Source organism: Aulostomus chinensis, chromosome 6 (genome assembly GCF_037954235.1).
Source record: "Aulostomus chinensis isolate RoL2024-O1b breed Wild chromosome 6, RoL_Achi_v1.0, whole genome shotgun sequence".
Classification (NCBI taxonomy): Eukaryota; Metazoa; Chordata; class Actinopteri; order Syngnathiformes; family Aulostomidae; genus Aulostomus; species Aulostomus chinensis.
The window spans coordinates 30,471,541-30,493,357 of NC_141325.1; the positions used below are offsets into that span (position 1 = coordinate 30,471,541).

The 21,817-nt window shown below is 46.0% G+C and overlaps 1 long non-coding RNA gene across 1 annotated transcript; it reads right to left on the reverse strand.

Moving 5' to 3' along the window:
* Positions 1-4,688: 4,688 nt before the first annotated feature.
* On the reverse strand, positions 4,689-10,174 carry LOC147260749 (uncharacterized). Its single transcript, XR_015116314.1, has 3 exons — positions 10,020-10,174; positions 6,884-6,962; positions 4,689-4,843 (listed from the first exon to the last, which is right to left on the reverse strand). It is a non-coding gene; the product is annotated as an uncharacterized LOC147260749 (long non-coding RNA).
* Positions 10,175-21,817: the final 11,643 nt, after the last annotated feature.

Here is a 21,817-nt window from a genome sequence, read left to right on the forward strand (position 1 = left end):
CCGTGGCAACTCTTCCTCCTGACTGATGAGAGATGAGCCATTGTGACTATTTGCAGTTCTCATTAGTGAGAGTCAAACGGGGACAACGATGTGAAACACTGATGAAGAGTTAATATCGGAGTCTTACCCTTAATGATCTCATCGGAGCCGGCGAAAGGAAAATGAGGATATTCAGTCAGTGTGAAATATTACCTCGAATCCTCTCACTTATTATTTGATCTTCACAGTAGTGGAGGCAGTAAAGCTACAAGAGGGAGAGTGAAATATTTAAGCAGTTTGTGTGCTGCTTCAGAAGTGGGAATTTATTTTATAGCTCTGAAATTCTGCGAACTTCCTAAGCAACACATCAAAATGCAAAACCAAAACTACTTTTATGCAAATACAATGTGCTGCAGGGTAAATTATCCCGAGCACTGCAGGTGATTAAAGCAGACTGTGTTCAGCCGGCGAGTGTGATGGAGTTATGATACCCTGCTGTGTCAGGTTACACTGTGTAATCAACGTGCAGATTTCAAAATGGCACTTTGTCACTGCTCACGACTGGCTGCTGTTCAAGGTCTGCCAAGTTTGTCAAACGCCCTCATGGAGCAGATCAAGTGTCTTCCACCTGCGTGGAACAATAAGCAGGTGAATAGCACACCAATCTTTAAGCAAACGGACCCTCGGGGACGCAAAGACGCTATCACTTTCATGTTACTTTAACCTCTGTACCCACTGTGAATAAACCCCTCTCTGTTTGAGCAGCTTTGCAAGAACTAATTCAGTAAGGAGATTAAAAAAAGGGGGAACAGGTATGGTGAGAGGGCCGTGGAGGAGAGCGAAGAGATTACCGCTGTTTCTTCCATGCTAGTATTTGCTGTGAGCTTAATCCACAGCTACAGAATCTGAGCTCCTACATCGCAGTCATTCAATCGTAGTCTCTTTGAAATGTTTAGCTGCGGCTGTGCTGGAGGCTCAGAGGAGGGAGCCCGTCATGCTTTTATGACGTTTCCACAGCAGAATTGTTTTCCTTTGCCTCTGCCACCGTGATAAGGATTCATTTGATGTCGCTGGGGTCAAGGTGCTTCTGGTTTAAAGGGTTACTTTCTGCAGAGATAGTTCTAAGAGTGCACTTTGTAGTGCAGGATTGAGAGGTAAGAAGAGAAAAAAGCTCAAATGCACACCATATCCTTTGAAAAGAATACAGACCCAGAAATCAATAAGCCTAGATTTCACACTTAAACACAAGACAGCTGGAAGACACATAAATCCCTGCACTGTTGTGGAGAACATTAATTCACTCGGTAGCAGCGTATCAGTCACCTCCCAGGTCTCTCAAAGTCATTGTTTAACTTGCAGATTTGGCTCTGCTGGGCTTGTTGCCAGACGAGAACACGGGAATTGATTCTGCAAACCTGGATCCCAGCCAACTACGATATGGTCACAGATGAGGGTTACGGAGAATAAATGACGGTTCGAGAGTGGTTAAGGGTGGGAAAGAGAAGCAAATGAAAACACGCTGGTGAGAGGCCACGGCAACGTTCACTCTGTTGCATCAAAGCACGATTTTACACCCCTTTGTAAAAGTTCGGTGTGTCTGGTTCCTGACCCCCAGCGTACCTGGTAGAGCTGAAAGAATCAGTTCAGTAGTCACTGATTAGTTATGATAGTAACTGAGAAACTTGTCTTTTCATGCTCAAACTCACTCAAACAAGTAGCAGGTGGTCAAGTGTGAAGATTTGCTAGCTTGAAGCACTCAACACCTTTGGGTTTTGAGCTGGCGTTTGGTTTCACAGAAGATTGATGAAGATGTTCCACTGTTTTCTGACACTTTTGAAAATTCTACAATATCACAAAACTGCCTGTCAGTTGTTGTTAAAGATGGAAATCATTTTTGCTGTCTGACAGTTCTGCTCTGATGGAATAACACCAGGTTTTCTGTGTGATCCTACAGGAGAACAGATTTCCAGCTCTGAATCATCGCAGTGTGGCTTGAAATGATTCATGTTTAAAGTCATAATTCACCTGAAAAGAATATTTAGTTTCCTAAGTTATCACAAATAGGTGGATTGGGCGCCCCCCCCCCCCCCCCCCCAGCGTCATTTCTTTGCTATGCCAGAATGCAGAGGCCAAATATGTATTTAGCTTTAAGTTTTCTAGTTAAACGTGTCCATCCATTGGGATTAAGGAGACCTGGATTCTGCCTGATGACCTGGAGAGATTGTAAATTTACATTTTTGGACAGTTTAGCTGCTGTTAGCCGTCAGTCTCCATTAGCTTCCAGCTAAATATCCTCCAGGACTCCTATGAGTGAGTAGTTGAACAGTAAAATCCACTTTTTGAGTGCGGCATCACTTGAATGATGAACGTATCCATCTCCTCTGGCAGAATTCTTCAGCTCCCTCTCAGGCTCTTGTTCCAACGACTTTAGCACCAATAAAACAACAGTATTTACATGTTTCGACTCGCTTCAAGACACAGACCACAAGATGGAGGAGATATTAAACTTGTGTTGTAACTATTCAGTGGTGGATGGGATCCTGAAGATCAGAATACCAGAGAAACCGGACCAGCTGGTCATGTAGCCTGGCTTCCTGCACTGGAGGGACAGTGGGCCTCCTTCATAAAACACACAAATGTGTTCCACACACCACAGGGCTCTTCCAGCCCTAAATTTAGTCTTGCAGGCAGGAAGCAACCCCTGATGGCTGTTGGTTCCTCACTCTTGACAAAACAGTTTTAAGGTTATTTGTACGTTGTGCTGAGATCATCCAGGAACCGACACACATGCATCCAGACAGAGGTTCTGTGCTTCATGGAGACGTAGTGACAGGATCCTGCTCAGGGGATTGAGGCGAGTACGTAACCAGAAGAGGCTGAACAATAACCCTCCTGGTGCAGCGTCTGCCCTCTATAGTCCAATTCTACAGCTGGGATTGATTGTCGGAGTGTCTGTAGATTTATAGTTTAGTGAGCCTGAAGCTAGAAAGTCTCAGGAGTCATGATTCCATTACATGTTCTCCTCTGAGACGCTGACGCCTGAGCTGCCTACTGGCTGAAAACTACATGTGGCTGCTGCAGACTTAAAGAACTTGAAGGTTTTCAGTGTTTTTTGTTGTTTGAAATGGAGCTCACATCACTCTCTCAAGGCGTCACTGATATGGCGTGGAATAATGGGCAGAAAAGTAAACATTATGATGTCATAGTGAAGTTGATGATGTCAAATGTCAACACCTCATGCTACAGGACATTTGTGTGAAATTATCATCATTAGCATGTGAATTACTTTCAGCAAGAATGTGACCTTTGTCTGCCGAATCAGTTCATCTTTGAGTCAAATTTGAATTTGGAGATAGCAAAACATGTTTGATGAGGTCACAGTGACCTTGAACTTTCAGCTCCACACACAAACACGTAACTGTTTACTCTTCCAGTGTAGATTTGGTGGTAGATTCTGTGTCTAATAAATAATTATCTGGTCCTTCAAGTCTCGACGGCCTGGACTTGCTGCACTTGCTTCCATCAACATCAACCTTGAGACATCCAGGGAGATTATCAGCTTCAGGAGAAGAGATAATCAAGCTGCCGGCTGCTGACACACAGGCAGCACACGTGTACAGGAACATGTTTCTACTCTGCAGGAAAACTTCCTGAAAGATATATTATCACAAAAATCGGTAGCAAACACAGAAAGTGGCAACCAGCTGTAGTGAGCATGCTGTTGGCGTCTGACTGCTATATCTCAATTTGCTGTCTTAGCTGTCACTGAGGAATTACAGCGAGGGGAAACATAAGGCTGTGACTTTATGCCTATAGGCTTTTCTGCTGTCTCTGTGACACAGCATGGAATAATTCACTAGTTTGGTGGCAATTTACAGAGAGGCTCGACAAGAAACCAGCCTGAGGGGCCTCCAGCAACAAGCGCTCTCTCGGGAAGCCGCGGCCAGCTATAGCATCGCCGAGGCTGCGGCCCCGCAAACCACCTCATGAAAAATTAACCTGCTCACTCTGTAGACTGAGCCTCCACATCCTGGCCGCCTGACAACCTCCGTACACCCCTTCATCTCTCCCTCTGTCTCTTTGTATCAGCCTTTCCTCCTCCCTCCATCGCGCCGGTTTTGCATGCTAACTGCTCAGCCGCGTTATTTAGATCTATTGCAGCGCCGCTTCAAACACAACAGCTGCTTGTTTCATGTTGAACACATACAATTATTCTCAGGCCGGCGGACTTGGGAAGATCAGATGCTGCTTGTGAAACGTAAACATGCCAACAGCCGCCGAGGTGTAATGAATCACTCAAAGTCAAATGGAAGTCATCAACTTAAATATGAAAAGTCAGGCAACATCAGGGGATCATTCAAGAAACTGATAGCAAAGCAGTGAGGTGTCAATAATCTAACAGACAAGGTTGTAAATCTCAGTGCCTTTGGATATTTCATATCACTGGGGAGCAAAGTTTAATCAAACAGAGAGTCTGGCCCCAGAGCCGAGGAGGGGAGAGCGCCGCGTTTATTGGCAGCTCTCGAAGAGGCACTAGGCTTTTTATTACAGGCATCATTCAGGGCCAAATTAGCAATGTGACCTGCTATTTGAGTGAAATAAACTGAGTGAAGTGATTGATGTGGATAAATGTCATGTTAAATGTCACCATAAAAAAAAGATGTTTCTTTGAATGACTCTAAGCCTCAGTGTTTTCTTTCATGCTCGTTTTTATTTCCAGAAGATCCTTCAGTTGAGAATTCACACGTCCCGTGCTCAGGTTCCGCGTGCTGCTCAGCATTCTGAGAGAAATGCCATAATGATCTTTATTGATCCGCCATGTCTGCTGCTCTCCCTGACGCTGAAGCAACAATGTCCTCCGACGCTGTAAATCACATCAGTGGTTGTAGTGACAGCAGAACTTTTCATAAAAGACCTGGATAGCAGTCGATAGCCGGTCTCAGTCGGCTGGTGGAAGGATAACAAACTCACGTCCTCTTGTCTACCTCTTGGACAGCAACTACACACCTTTATAGACGATTGTCTTTGAGGCAGAAACACAAAACTGGCAGCAGTTTTACCATTTTGACCCTTTCGAAAATATCCTGTTTCACCAGCAGCTGAGGCTGGAGATGAGCCTGGAAGTCGTCTGGCAAATAATCCACTACTTCAGTTTTTCACTTAGTTTTTGTATGAAATGAACCTGCGGGATATAAAGTGGTGTTTTGGCTTTGCGGTTTCCGTCTGGATGCTGAGATGAGCTGATCTCCTGGTTCCTGCTTGTATCGATGGACACAGGAGAATGGGAGCATACGTGAAAACGCGGAGGTGAGGAACAGAAGCCTTGGTTCCAGGGAGCGTTCAGACATGTGCACCTCAGCTCTCTACGCTGCTTAGCAGTGACGTTCTCTGGTTCCTCCTCTCTCAGCACCGTCCCTGCTGTTTCTCATTGTAGCTCCAGAAAGTTGGGCAGAAGCAAACGTAAGGTCACTGAGGTCACGCTGCTCAATGTGGAAACTGACTGAGGAGTCGGAGGTGTTTCAGTGAGTGAGTTAGGAACCCGTTCTGATTCGGAGTTCTTGTGTTGTGTGAACGTCCGTCCATGAGTGCACAGTCTGATGTTTCCAGCCAAGCAGCCATCATGTGACACGGTTGAACCAAATGATTCCTGCCCCCTGAGTTTAACACAGGATTTGCCGCCATGTACTGTTTACTGGTCTTCATCACATATTTTTCTGTTCAGTTCCTTTAATCATGTGTTTGTCATTTTGCCACGACTCTCCTCAACTTTCAGTAGTCAAAGTTAAAAAAATACGCAAAGCTTTTATGAATAAGTAAATGTTTTCTTTTTAAAGCAATATAGGATGGATTACTTAAGTATCTAATAAACTAAATTGTCAGGGGGTGTCTGAGGGGCTTAGAGTGCAGGGCTGCTTATCCTTGAGCAAACCAAAAAGGTAGTTCAGGATGTGGAGCAGTTTTTCTTGGACCTGGATCTGCATCCATAGAACCTGGAACTTAACTCGGCTGAGCAGCAGGGATTTCTGAGCCCTGAGTGGTTTCTCTTACACAGGCAACATTTCTTCTCTCCGGGGGGTTCGTGAGAGACAGAGACGCATTCCCAGTGGTCACGCTGCAATTAGCACCCGAGCCACCAAACCCCAGACGCCGCAGCGCTCAGCATCCCCAAACCCCCCACGCCGCCAGCCCCGTCCCCCTCCTCTGACTCCTGTCTGGGTCTCACTCGCTCTAATGCACCATGTAACTGCTCACAAGTGGCAGAGTTTTCAACATGGCTGTGTCACACAATGCCACATTAGCAGAGGTGATGTTTTCTCAGTGGCGCTGACACAATCTGTCGCAGGGGAAGGACCTTGCTCAGGAGGCGTGAATAAGTGAGCGAGTGAGAGAGAGCGAAAGAGAGAGTCCTCTCAGCTTGTTTTCCAGGCGTAGCTGCACCTCCGCAGCATAATGAGCACCATGTTAACAGAGAGGGTAAACATAGACGGCAGCATCAACAGGCTGGCTGTGTTGCGTGCCTGAGTGATGAAAGAGAGCATCCGTCCTCGTGTTCGGAGTAATACGGCTTCATTTATTTAACTAAAGAGAATTTGTTGGTTCACGTTTGTGAAGGTTTCACCACTAAGCAGCTGTCAGAACTTCAACTCCTTCCAGAATCCCAGCGTTAGCAGGCCCGACACTCGTACAGGCGTCGTTAAATACTCTTTATTATGGAGTTGTTGGAGTCAATAAATCTGTTTATGTCCAAATACGAATGCTGAGCATTTAAGACATTCAACAGATTGTTACAGTTCTGTATAGAAACTGTGTCTGTGTATTGGACCTCAAGGACTTAAATTAATGAGTAGAAAAGATTTCCTGCATAAACTCAATGTGAGGCTGAAATACACTGAAGGGTTCTTACAGAGCAGGACGGACAGGAAAGAGCTCAGTCCAGCATGGCGGCCAGTGGGGCTTCAGATGCATGACCTCTGCTCTGGAAGCTGTGTGATAAAGAAAAGGGAACTCAAATAACAACGAAGACAGCGCCAGCAGACAGACACCGGTTTCTACTCTCACTCTCTATACGTGTACACACACACACACACACACACACGTACATAAACATACAGAAGAAGAAGAAAGTTCAGAATCTGTGTACACATTCATATAAGGAGCTGAAAAGGCTCTAGTATTGGCTATAAACATGAAAACAGGAAGCTCACCATATCTATGATATTTCCTCCTTGGCATTGGCGTGACCTTGTGATGCTGCAGATAAATATTTAGTGAAGACGTCTGTTTCCCTGGGTTGCTCATCACTATTCCTTGAGGACAATCGCTGATGCTGTACACGGCGAACTACAAGCTTTAAGGTCACTCTGCATCTTTACTAAAAACACAATCCTCTACAAAACTGAGCGTTCTGTCCCCTTGAGCGCTGCTGATACGCATTATCTCAGTGCATGCTTTCAAAGAGCAACTGAGAGGCTCGCGGAATAACAAATGAGTGCAAAGAATAGGAAATCAACGACGGGCAGATTGAAAGTTAAAAGGCTGTAAAATGAGTGTGTGTTGAAATGGGGGGAGAAGCTGTGAGCAGGGGTATTATAGTGTGCTTCTTACAAAGCTCCCCTGGCTTTCACAAGGCTCTTGATTAGCAAACAGCAGCCCCGAGATAAAACACACTCATAGACAGACTGGATTTGCATGTAAAGAGACTTGGATCTTTTCATGTGTGCAATCTACTCCAGGCAAATGAGGGAACATGATGCTTCAGATGCCTCCTCTACGCCGCTTTGTTGTGTTAGGAGTCCTCTTGGGTCAACTTTGCTTCTTGCCAGGTATTTATTTTCACTTTTAACATGTTATCCTGACAGTGACATTGTGTAGCTAGCGATGTACTCACAGATGTTTCACACTCTTTAATTTGTTACCCTTTTTGTTCTCGAATCATCCGTTGTTGTGCAGGAGAAAATCATTTGTCTGCTGCTGGTTTGCTTGTTATTAGACAGAACTCTAGTTGCTTCTTCATACTTACACATACGTTTGAAGTAGGAATGTGAACAACAGGACTTGAATCGTTGTGATGAACTGTGTCAGCTTGTGAAATACGACACGTACGAATGTAAAGATTGTGTGTGTGTAACTCCTAAATGGCAACATGCACGTCCTCTCCTTTGACGTCCTCTCTACAAGATAGCTACGCCTCCACAGAGATCCCTGGGCTGCGTTAGGGAGCTGAGATACACAGAGACCATCTGACCGCTAGTTAGCTTAGCAAAGCGAACGGTGGTGGAGGGGAAGTCTTTTTTCTAAATCGTAATTGCACAGTGAATTTCAAACACAACCCAAGTTGTATAAATGCAGGCAAAAAAAGAAAAGTATGTTTGATGACCCCCCCCCCCCCCCCCAAACTTATGTTCCTTCAAACTTTGGTCAGGATTTCTGGGTCAAATGGATGTCATAGCCTATGATGTAGCCTGATGTCATCGCCCCCCCCCCCCCCCCGTGTAACCATGTGTAGCATCAACTCACGCCATTACAGCGGTTGTTAGGCTGCTTCTGAGTGTTTTCACACCCTCTCCTCCTCTGCTGTGACCTTTATTTGCCATTAAATTCATTTATAATAATGAAACTGTCGTTCAATGATTATTAACTCAAACCCTCAAAACTGTTTCCTGTTTCAGCCGCCAGCGGGAAGTGAATATTTGGAACACAGGCCTTGAGCTGCTTCTTGAGCTGCTGTCTATTATTCCGTCCATCCCGTTCACGTCCTCTGTAAGGCCAGGAACTGTCCTAGAGCCTCACCATGGACCACTAAAATAAATCAACACGTCTATTAAACCTAGTCGGTGAAGATCATAACCCCCTGGGGACGAGGATTCATGCAGGGCGGCTGCATCACGCTGCATGCGTTCTATCTGGTGTACCTAACAAACTAGTGGGCGTGTCCTATATAGGATCCGCCTGAGGAAACTCACTCAGCCACTTTCACGTGATAAAAGTATTCATGTCTGGAGTTCATCACCAGTTACAACTTGGTTGAATATAATTTATGACTCGGATGATGAGTTATTCACTGACTTGCTGATTAATTATGTGAGCCTGAAATCTAATAGCTCTGATTATCTGTGACAGTAGATGTCCGTCGTTGCAGATGTAGGGAGTTTAAGTGTGGCTTTGTAATAAGCAGCTTTTATTGTAAACTGATACAGATGCATTTGGGTAAATGTGAAAAAGAGGTGATCCTCTTGCTTGATGCTATACCACTGAGGGATTTTCTTCTCCAACACTACGTATACATCCATTAAAAATCATTACTTTAAGGACATGGCTAAATCCCTCTAAAATATAGAGGATTCCAGCTGTAGAAGCTAAGCTGATTTAGCCCTACTCTCATTTTTAAAGAGTAAATGCCACTTCTTTTCAAATGATTGAATCTCATTTCTGAAGAGAACTGAATCTGTAAGCCCTGAGCAAAGAACGGTCATTGGGTAATGACACCAAATACAGAGAGGGATACGCTCCAAACCTTTCATCCATTTTTCATGCTTGTTTAACTTTTCCTACACACCACACTAAGTCCATTTTCCACATGAATTTTGAGAAGCCTCAGCTGAAGATTGGTGCAGACAGCTTGTTAAATATGTATCGGCCGAGCCAGGCAACGTACTGAAGTAGCCTACAGTGATTCAGGAAGAAACTGGTGAGACTCTTCTCTACATGCACCAGGCTGTGGAGGAGATCGTGTATCACACACTTGGCAATCCTGTATCACACTGATGTAAACTAGGCAGGGTGGCAACAACGAACTACACACACACCATCAGTCGCCTTCATCATGCAGACACACAAATTAAACAAACAGATCATCACTGGTCGAACCACTGTAAGAGTGTTTGTGTCGCAGTCACTCCCCACAGGCACCTCAGCACAGTTTCACAGCTAGAGTGACACTTGCCCCCCAAAACGCCTCCCTTTCCTCTTTCCTGTTAGTTTTCAACAGCCTGCAGGTGACCACAGGTGTACAGTCCAGGCACTGATGCAACACGACTCACCTGAGCAGTGTGAGTTGACACACAGCAACAATGATTCTCAAATCCTAAAGTGTGTCACCAGCTGAAAGGAGGGCCTGCAGAATCCAGCTCGCAGCAGGACGATGGGTTGAACAGGAAGCACCAGGGCAAACGCTGCGCTTCACATTCCAGCTTCATCAGGTTCCCTCATCAACTGATTGTCTTCAGATGTGGGTTTATATGGACATTCTGTGTCAACAACAGGTGGTCACAATTACAGATCATGTGACCAACTGATCACGTGACACTGGGGGTTTTTCCTATCTACATAAAAACCCAAAAGGCTCATGAATGTAACACGCGGCACACAAACACACAGCCGTCACAGTCTGTCTCATCTTGCTGCCTCCCAGCTGATGTGCTGTTAATCTCCCAGAGGTCTCTGATGGCAGGAAATGATGAGGAGAGGCAGAAAATGGAAAGAAAGAAAAAGTTTCTGCTGCTTCCCATCGCTAACCCTCCTCAGGGAGTGTTTATATGTCCTCTGCAACCTCTGCAAGACTCCACTGGCTCAATTGATTCTGGTTCTTTATGTGTTTATGAGTCCAGGCTGATGTTCAGTGTTTATGGACTGAAAAGATTTCCTCCCATTCCTCTCTTCACGTCTGCTCCGGAGCTACAGGGTGTTAATGTCGTTCATCATAGCCGACTAATTGAGAGCAGCAGGAACATCTACGATGGTTAAGAACTGGAATCCACACTCCTGCTTCCTCAAGAGTTGTGAAGCTTTTTCATTTCACAATCACGGTGCCCTTGAAGTGATCTTAGGCTGCTCAGATGCAGAAGCAGCGTCCGGCAGATTGAGGACGCAGCTGTTTGTGATGATGCTCTCGTTTGGTGGGCCTCCAGCTGGGAACAGGCCGACAGTTTTGGGATCTGCCGGCTCTGCTCACTGATCTCCTCTCTCCTGAGATCCGGTTCGCCACTGAGGGTGTAAGATGTGCCACACAGACGGTGAAGAAGGAATCGTTTTCTCCTCTTTCTTCTGCTGTTTCTCCCCACAAAAGAAACTTGTGTGCCTGTGATACAGTGACGGAGATCAAACTCGCATCTGAGCGCAAACGAAAACAGGTAGACACGCGTTCGTAGACTTCTACGTATGCTGTCCCGGCGCTGCAGTCTCATCCCGCTGTGCCTCTAGGAGTTCTCACAATTTGTAAAAGATGAGAGGCAAACTGACAGAGAGAGGGAGTTTGTATGTTTCCTCCACCTCACTTTACTTCTCCCAGCACCCAGAGGCTTCTCCAAAGGTTTTAGTATGAAAACAAGCGTCAGTGTGATGGATCAAACAACAGCGGCAGCTACTTCCCAGCCTACCCAGCAGACTGCCGCCTTTGATATTTCACTCATTCCAGTCCCTGCCTAACATCTGTTTTATACACTGTCAGGTAAATTAATCTTTTTCTTCAGTCTCTCCCCACCATCGCCTCTCCATCCCTCACTCCCTCTTCTGCCGGCCTCCCCAGTGTCTGTCTCCAATTATTCCTCTCTTCCCTCACCTAGGATTGACTTTAGGTAAAGCCGTTTCTGCTCTGGTCCTGGCTGAAGGTGAACAAGCCATTTGCCGTAGTAATTACTGCCAGCCGTGTGGGCAGAAGGAAAGATTGCCTTTCACTCACTTCATGACAGTTTGTCTAAGTCTGAGGAAGTGAACCCACTTGTTCCTTCCTGCAGGGTCATGACTATTCTTACATTCGTTTCACCATTCAAAGCAGAGAACACAGCGACTGTGTGCCTCTGTGGGCCCGACGACTGCAACCTAAAGTCTTAACTCTCTGGTAAATACTCTTACCGTGCATCACTACAACTTTTTGAACATTCATTGTAAAATAAATGGTTAAATGGCGAGATATTATTTTATCAGATACCCCTTGGACTGCCTCAGCCCCCCAGCTCCTTCCCTGTGTGTTTTGGTTCAGCTAAATAAGGTCCAGGCTAGTTAGCTTAGCACAATTAATGGTGGCTAGTTAGCTTAGCCCAATGGCTGGTAGTGGGTGGGAAGTGTTAGCATCAGCTAGCTCAGTTCCAGGATGCCGGTGTGTCCAGCAGGAATCCTCCTCCTCCTCATGATCGGTAGCAGCAGCTTTGGAGGTGCTGCGTCAAATCACTGCGCCCAGCCAGGAAAGTAGTTCCAGCTATGTATCTGATAAAATAAGACCTCATCATTTTTGAGAACGACATTTATGCTTTTGAGACATCTTTCTTTACACACACTACTGCCAGCAATCATAGCAGCTAAGCTAGCTAACAGTCAGGTGGGGGTCTGGAGCTATGGGGGGTGTCTCTATGTAGTCTGATGGATGATAAGCATGTTTCCTTCTGCCATTATTATTGTTTGTGGAATTAGTCGCAACATATTGTCAAATTTTTTATCTGTAATAAAATGATACATGACCTCAGAATGACAAGTGACAACCTTGAAAAATGGCAAGGAAGTCATTCAGTTTATTGGCCAAAATTAAAGTCACGTTTCCACAGGGAAGCTACAGCTGTCAACTGTTTTCTTCTGTGTTTTCGGCATTAATACAGGCCGTCCAGTGCTTTTCTATTCAGAATTCCACACTTCCCACTGCTCATGTGATAGGTTTTCAGATGCATTTCATTCAGAATTTGTCTCAGATTGTTCTGTTTTTGCACCATCGTTTTTGAGGCCATGTGATTGCTGGAGGATGCAGATATGCCTGTTGAATGGTGAGAACGGTGCCCCATCTGTTAGCAAAGTGTAGATGTGTTAGCATGCAGCGTTACATAACCCTGTTGGTCATGCGACATGCAGCCTTTCACAGGCCTTTCGTCACTTTTCTCTCATTTTCCTGCTTTTATGTTCTTGTTCTCCAAGTTTTCAGCAGAAAATGAGGCAGGAATTTGGTAATGCAATGTCAATGGATGGCAGTGTTTGTGTGTGTGTGTGGGTGTGGGTGTGGGTGGGTGTGTAACTCACACCACTACACTCGGGACAGCTGAGTCAGAGCTGGATTTGACTGATGTAAATAAACATGGTGTTCACTCTCTTTTGTCTCTCTCTCTCTTTGAAATCAATCGGCCCCTCGGCCCCAGGCCTGCTGATGGATCTATTATTAATGAGGGCCCTCAGCGCTAAACTAAACTTAGTGCATAAACTCCACTTGGAGAGCTTGAGTGGAGGATCAATAAGATGGCAGGGGCCACAGTAAGAATCTCATTTAGCTCTTTGGAAATGCAGGATGTCGGATGGCTCGACCCGGAGAGCAAATGGGCCTCCAGGCTGAGAGAGAGCGAGAGGTCCCGACGGAGGCACGCGGGTCATTAGTCTCCCATTGTTACCTTGTAGCTAATCTATAGAGATAGAGGATCGTTGAGTGGCTGACGTTTGGTGTAATTAGGTTTATGGAGGCTCTGGGTTCTCGGTTGTTCTGCATGAATCACATCTGACTTTTCAGTCCCAGTGACACTGATAACACTTGTCTCCTGTCAGGACTGTGAGGGCTGTGATTAGTCTCTCTCAATATCGTCTTATAGCTCAATATTTAAGCCAAGACAATCAATTTCTGAGGGTCATCCGTGTTCTCACTTCCTCTGGGAAGGATACAACACGCCACCTCTTAAAAGAACGATTGTGACTTTTCCTCACATAACAGTTCATCACTTGGTTAAAGACAGCTGGTCAAGCTTTGCATACCACCTATATTTAGCTTGAAGCTAGTGAAGACTGATGGCTAACAGAAGCTAAACTGTCCAAAAATGTAAGCTTCTAATCTCTCGAGGTCGTCTGGTAGAATCTAGGTCTCCTTAATCCAGACGGATGATCAGGGATCCACAAACACTTTGATCTGAGATGAAATAATTGACTAACTTGATCGCTTCCTGTTTGTTGCCTGTTCACTGTCGTGCAGGAGTGTAACAGATATTTCTGGACTGTTTAGCTGTGGCCTTCAGTCTCTGTCAGCTTCAAGCTACATATACGTGGCTGGTTCCTCCTGCATTCGTGAGTCACAAAGAAGAGACTCTTACTACTCGTGAGTACTTGAAAGGAAACGTATCATTCCAGTACAGCACTGCTTCAAATAATGCAGTGTATTCTTACCTGAAGCAGTCATCACCCCTTAGCAAATCTATTGTGTGGAATACAAGGATAATATCACAGCGAAGCACTGGACTTCTGACAGAGGGAAAAGAGTTAAGATGCTGGGCAGAATCTCACACAAACACACACAACCACGCTCACACACACAACCACGCTCACACACACAACCACGCTCACACACACGTGCATGCACAAACACATGCACATACTTGAAAATTTAATGTGGAAACTGATCTGCTTGATTTGCTGATCATCAACTGGATCCTTAACTATCACAAAGACGCTCTGAATGATACCCATCATATTGTTTGTTTGTGTGAGTGTGAGTGTGTGTGTGTGTGTGTGTGTGTGTGTTTGGTTGACAAGGCTCAAGGATATCAAAGGGAGAGAGAGGTGTTTGTGCTTCCTAATCAAAAAGCCATTGGCTCTGTCACATGTCCTCGCTGCCTCTGGAGCTAATATGACACATGCAGTTTAATTCATAATAATGGACCGAGTTGTCAGGGTTATTAATCAAAGGAGCTCCGGGAGAGCGGGGGCTTCTCTGAGCCTGGTAGGGAGTCGTGCATTCAAGAGCTGCATATCTGATCAAACTGCTGCTGGCGTCAGGAGCTCAGGCCGCCCAGTTCAGATCGTTAAGCAATTATGCCTTTGTGGAATAATTGAGAGAGTGCTGCATGTTCCAGCTGTTGTATCTGTCATTGGGAGGGCCGTCAGCACAGTTGACCCCTGACCCCACAGACTCCAAACAGCTTGCTTACTCACCAGTTACCAACATATCATTGCAGCCGACAGCAGCTCCTCCAGACTGGCTGAGACAGGAGAGAAGAGCGCTGCTGCCTCACCAGCACGTTTACACGTCTTGAAGCCTTCCACGTACAAGTGCTCTTGTCTTGATTGAACTTGTTTACAATTCTGTGCCTCAAGACAAATGGCAGCAACCCCCAACAACAAGATACTGTAGTGTTCCAATGACACAAGCGCCCTCACTAGCAAGTGTGGCGGTTATCAGGGGCCGGAAACAGGTCTGTCAGGTGGCTGGATGGTCAACGGCACACCTGACCCTGAGGGGAGAGCGCTTTTCATGACAGCAATCATCCGCAAACCTGATGATCATTTGAAGCCACAGCCTCTCTATTGTCTATCGCAGCCCGGCTCAACCTGCAACGGCGAGATGGACATTGGAAGCATTGGTCCACCAGCGCTGGACGATGATTGGCAATTAGAACGTGTCCGCCGTGACGTAGCGACAGGTCGTCATGCACGTCAGTGGACCTTCTAGCTGTGGCAGTTCTGGACACTTTCTCTCTCAACCAAATCACACAGTTTACTGTTCCATTCTGCTCTATACCTCCATGGACAGAAACTGAATACAGCAAACACTTCCTTCCTTCCACTTTCACAACATAGCGTTAGCTGGCTAGAGAAGGGGGGGTTCGGCATGTCCTGTCATTAACTACATCTCAGCTACTCTTTGTCAGTTGCTAGTCTGTTGATTTACACGCAGCTACAGCTTAGATGTTAGTGTTAGTTAGCAATGTTAGCGTCAGGAGGAGGGAGTCACCATTTCTTCTGTCATTTTCTATGCAAATAATTTCTGCTCTGTATCAGTTGTGACGTCATGCAACCGTTGTGCAACTTTAGGACAACGTGTCTGTTGTCACAGTGTCATCCCGTGGTGCCGCCGGAGCTCAGGGTTTGCCCAGTCCTCTCCGGGGCAACACATACCTGAGGGCGAGGAGAAAAAGTGTCAAAAGTCCGATTTAGAAGACGCTGCTGCGCCGAAAAAGGTCAGAAAACGTTTCTGACAGTTTGTCAGGCTCAGATACTGCGAGAAAACCCACTATGAACTGCAGCTTCTGCTGCACCAAATATGCCTACAAAACAGGCGGAAAAAACAGGTTTGCCAAAGTCATCGGCACCGAACAGAACATGACACACACACACACACACACACACACACACACACACACACACACACACACACAGCGGCTGGAAGCACAAATGTGCAGCAACAGATACATGAATGAAACACTCCATCCACCTGCAGTGACAGGAAAACCTCCACTCAACCAGCAGGTGAGACTGAAAAGATGGGGAAATTCAGGAGCAGCCCCTAAATATTCTGCTGGTGCTCAGAAAAATTCTCAGTTGCGGGCCACAGTTCTGCTGTGGTGGAAAGCCCTGAAACGCTTGCGTAGACGGTCAAAAAGACGCAGGGCAGCAGACACACGTGTCAGGTCTCACTCTCAAATCAACCAGAGGGCTGGACATTCAAACTGTAGGCCTCTGCTGCCCTCCACCACGCCCCCACCTGCCTCTACACGCCCCCACCTGCCTCCACCCAGTAGCTGTTCCATCTTCATACAAAAACAGTAGTGTTCCACATGCAGATTCCCTCATAGAAGCATTAAGGTTCCGTTTCTGAGAACCAACCCGTCAGCACAGACCTCACCTGTGAAAACGCCACGGTGTTGAAGCACCTTGTGATCAACAGTTGAGGATGCCAGTTCATTCTGGGAAGGCGCCAGCTAACTAGCCAGCAGCTGATAGCTCCGTGCTTGCTGGGTCAACTTGCTGTAATTCTTTGAATTGTTTTTTAATAATGCTGTGTTCTTGTCGCTACACTGGAAGCGTGTCAAGAGCCCTGCTGGGAACACAAACAGCCCAGTCGGGTTCTGATCCACCTTTGCTGATCAGCAGTGATGGTTCATGTCTCTGGCAGCTCCTGGTGTCTGTTACCATCAGACAGGAGAACATCTCTACTTGTGCAGGAACAAATCATATATTTAGGGCCTGAGCCCGAAGGCACTATTATGTTTTTGGTCATTCAATTGGCTGAGGACGTGTAGGAATGTGCAGGCCTGACTCAGAGCTGCAACGCAACACATAATAGCATCAGACAGAGACACTCAGGAGAAGCAGCCATCCTCTTTATTTGAGGGAATAAAATAATGTTGAATGATTCCGCACAACAGGACTTCCAATGTTCAGTTCCAATTTAGAAAACAGAGTGGCATTAAGACAAAGAGAGGATGTGTTTGCCGGCAGCCCCGCAGGCAGGGCGAGTGGGCTGCCTCCTCTCAGGGTTATTCCAGGTCATGTACTGATGACGCTCTCCTTCCTCGGCTGATTCTGAGGGCTATTCTGTTACACTGCAAAATCTTTTGACTTTTCATCCTCGTGGAAAAAGTAAGAATATATTCACGACTTGTGTTGCTGGACAAAATCAGATAAAAGAACATCCGAGGCATGAAGAAGCCCAACATGCTGTTTGAGCAGGAGCACCACCAGGCTCAGACAGCAGAAATGTGCTGCCGCCTCACTAGCACGTCCTCACACCTTCATTCCTGTCTCATTCAGTTCCACATAGCGACGCTCTTCATCAAGCGGGTCAGATTCTGCGCACATTTCTGAGCCTTCTGGATTCCAGCTCAGCTGTCCAAGTGAAAATGGTTCCATCTGGGATCTTAAACTAACGCCCCATGATTTACGTTTGCCTAATTTTGATTCCGAATCATAACCATTTACTGAAGAACTGTACACGGACTGTTAATCCTGTTTCATTGCATCATCTGTCTCTGTAGTGATGGCTAATGAACCGATTTACACCCCCCCCCCCCCCCGTCTCTGGAGGGGGGGTGCAGCCTGCAGCAGGGCTGGCTGCTCTTGTCAGCTGGCTGTGTTCAAGTGTCAGCTCAGCTCTCTGGATCAGTTTGCTTTTTCAATGGCACCACCTCCTCTCTAATCCCTGCCTGTCATTCCCCTGCATTCACAGACCCCCAACCCCCAGGCTTCTGTGTGCTCGCTCACTCACACATACCTCGCTCTGTCCTTACGTAAGCTCCACAGCTGAAAGGCGATATATCATCAGATGAGGTAATATTATAAACTGCAGACTATTAAGGAGAGATTAACCACGATGTGAACATACGCCATCAACATGCTGCTCATGCTAGTGTTCCCTCCTCGTGGCGTCTCTGCGTCCTCAGAGAGCTCCAAACTCTCATTTAGATAAAAACTCATAAAACGGTTTGGGATTTCATCTCGTACTCTTTCATTTATGCACTCTTCTTTCTGCAGTGCTAATGGACGTTGCTGCTTAGCTGTCATGACAATTGGGACACTCACTCGGGCCCAGGAGAGCTGAGCATTTCAGGGTGTTTTTGTTACATAAATGGATTAAATTAAATGTTTTTTACCTGCAGGTTGCTCTTGACATTGTGGGAGTTTCTCTTTCATTTCTCACTGCTGCTGTGCCAACGCTCCTCTCCCTACCTTCAAAAAGAAATTTAAGAGCACCACATTATTTTCAGTTATTATTATTGTTATAGAGTTGTTCTCACATAGTCAGGTGTCAGTGACAAACCCTTCTGTCGTCAGTCGGTTTTAGAGCTCAACAGTGACCTTGCACCTTCAGAGCAGCTCCGCTTCTAGAAGTCCATTTCTCATTCAATTTCCCGCATCCATGTTTCAGCAACTTCTTTAGATGAGACTTACATGGGCCCTGACTAACATCTGGAAAACAATAAGACTTCAGTGGTCCATTATGGAAATGATGCTCCTCAGGAAGAAGGTGGGACCTCAGCAACAACTCAGCAACTGCAGTGGTCATCGCTGGTGAGTCAGCTAGCTAACAAGCTAATGCTTTTCAGTGGCCTTTCCCAAACAGAATAAGTTTCCAACTGGAAATTCCAATTTCCAAGTTCAACCGGAAGGCAGCATATTATTGACGGTATTCATATCAATACATATGATTATGATGCTCATCCGAGTTCATCTTTGTAGCTGTTCTGATCGGTAAGGAACCAGTAACCAGCCCCATCTATACATACACCTCCTCAGTGCCCTGATAAAAGCCCCCATGTGTCTGTCAGACTGAGTAAGTTGTCTTATTTATGCTGTTTTGTCTGTGTGTCTTTCATATTAGAAAGACTACTTTCCACCAACAGAGCATACATAATTAAATTGTAAAATGCAGACGGTTAAATGAAAGCCACACTGTGTAACGTTTGTATTGCTGGCAGCGCTGCTGTTTGCTGAATGTTCAATAAATCCATTGGTTTGTATTCCCGGCTGCTCTGGCAGCTCCATTAGCCGTTTAAGAGCTTCTGCGGTGTTGGCTGATGGCTGATTCAGTCAATGCTGCTTTAGATAGCTCTGTCAGTGTGGCAAGGTGACTGTGGCTGAAAGCAGAATGGGATTGACCTTTGACCCCGCAGCTACTCGCCTGTGATAAAATGCTGACACAATGGACTTCCACACCCCCGTGGATTTCTCTCTCCAGGCCTTCCTCCCTGTCTCGCTCCATTTCTGCCTCCAGTTCTATCTACTTTCTTTAAGAGCCAGCTAATTAGATGATTAACACACCAGTCATAATTACTGTGCTTTTGTGTTTACGAGGGTATTTGTACCTCCTAAACTCAGCCTGCCACGTTGACATCACACCATGAATCTAAACTTTGTGTGTGTCCTCATGAGCTCACAGCTTTTGAATATTTGAGGTTTGTATGCTGCAATTTCAAAATGGCAAGTAGATATTCTTGGCGGGGTGGATTCTCTGATTAAAAGCTGCCTTTAACCTTGGGTATCAATTCTTAATATTTACAATATTAACGCCCCCCGTTTTTGTCACTCATCCTTGCTCTATTTTTGCAAACCTATTTTCATTTCACGTTTCATTTTACATCTGGACTGTCCAGTCCAGCCAGAGCCACTGAGAGAGGGAATCCAGCTGTTGCAAAGTTGAGAAGCAACTGATTTTGTAGTAGCTGAGGTAGGAAGGAGTGTAAAAATTTAAAAATATGTAGTTATTTAACAAACATGATACCTTTTGGGGAATGTGCTTACAGGAAGTGCCTGTAGTCTCCAGTGCCAGATGAGAAGAGGATTCTGTCCTCCAGGGTGCGTTAGGAGGCTGAGACCTCCAGAGACCACTAGTTAGTGAGTTAGCTAGTCAGTTAATAAAACAGACGAGTCATGTGGTTGATCTTGTCTCCATACATTTGGTGGTGATGTCACACATTAACAATAGCAACATGAATCTGTCTGAAGCTAAAGTTGCTAACTCTTGTAATTGCTACTGTTAGGTAGCGAACGTTAGCTTAGCTGTCCATCACACTTCATTCCAGGTTCCTGCTATCACCTGGTCATGGCATCGGCGTCATGACTGGAAGAACCAGACTGGGAAGAAAAGCAGCCTTAAATATTATTCCTCAGAAGGGGGGCTGGTGTCTCCCTGCGGGGTGCGGTGAGACGTCCGGTTGTCTGTCGGGGGACTCGTGTGTTGAGTCACTTATTTCACCCATATATTTTTTTCAGGTAAATTTAGGCTTTAATTCTGCACCTTTCTAAGGTTCTGTGGATGTAGTCTTTTTAAAGCATTTCTTTTCTTAGAAAAGGTGAGTAAAATCACCAATGACCTTCTGTTGGCAGCTGACTCCGGACTATTATCCATTCTCATCCTTCTCGATCTGAGCGCGGCTTTTGACACCATTTCTCACTCCATCCTCCTCGACCGACTTGCCTCCATTGGACTATCAGACATACCCCTGGACTGGTTCCGCTCATATCTCTCTGGCCGTACTCAATTCATTCAGTTAAAATCTTTCACATCCGATCCCTCCCCCCTCTCCTCTGGTGTTCCCCAGGGCTCTGTCCTTGGCCCTATCCTTTTCATCATATACCTCCTCCCACTTGGACTGATATTCCGGAAACATAACATCTACTTTCACTGTTACACGGATGACACCCAGCTCTACGTTTCCTCCAAACCCTCCTCCCTCTGTGCCTGTTTACAGGAAATCAAATCCTGGTTCACCTCAAACTTCCTCAAACGTAACAGTGATAAAACAGAAGTAGTCCTCATTTCCTCCAAATCCACACTCAACAAGCATCCCAGTTTCACCTTCACCATTGACAACCCCTCCGTTTCCCCTTCCCCTCAGTTTAAGAGTCTGGGTGTCGTCCTCGACTCCACCTTATCATTCCATACCCACATCAACAACACCATCCGGTCCGCCTACTTCCACCTCCGGAATATCAACCGTCTCCGCCCATCTCTCACTCCCAACAGCGCTGCAATCCTGGTCCACTCTCTCGTCACCTCCCGTCTGGATTATTGTAACTCACTTCTTTTTGGTCTCCCACACAAACTCCTCCATCAGCTTCAATTGGTCCAGAACGCAGCTGCCCGAATCATCACCAGAACCCCTGTCATCAGTCACATCACCCCCGTTCTACATCAACTCCACTGGCTTCCCATAAAACACCGCATCGACTACAAGATCCTCCTCCATACATTCAAAACCATCCATAACCTCGCCCCTTCATACCTGTCAGACCTTCTCCACACCAACATTCCCACCCGGTCTCTCAGGTCTTCCTCCTCCATCAGCCTCAATGTCCCCTCCTTCCGTCTGACCTCCATGGGGGCTAGAGCCTTCAGTTGCTCTGCCCCTCGCCTCTGGAACTCCCTCCCTCCTGACATCAGAAACACTGACTCCATTGACACCTTCAAAAATCATCTCAAAACTCACCTTTTTAGACAGGCGTATGGCTGAATGCCCTCTTCTGTGCTCTGCTAGAGACTTGTGTTGTTGTTATTCTTTTAAATTGTGCATGTTTTATTGTTTTTAAAACTGTTGTACGGCGACCTTGAGTGCCTTGAAAGGCGCCTTATAAATAAAATGTATTATTATTATTAGAAAAGCTGCTG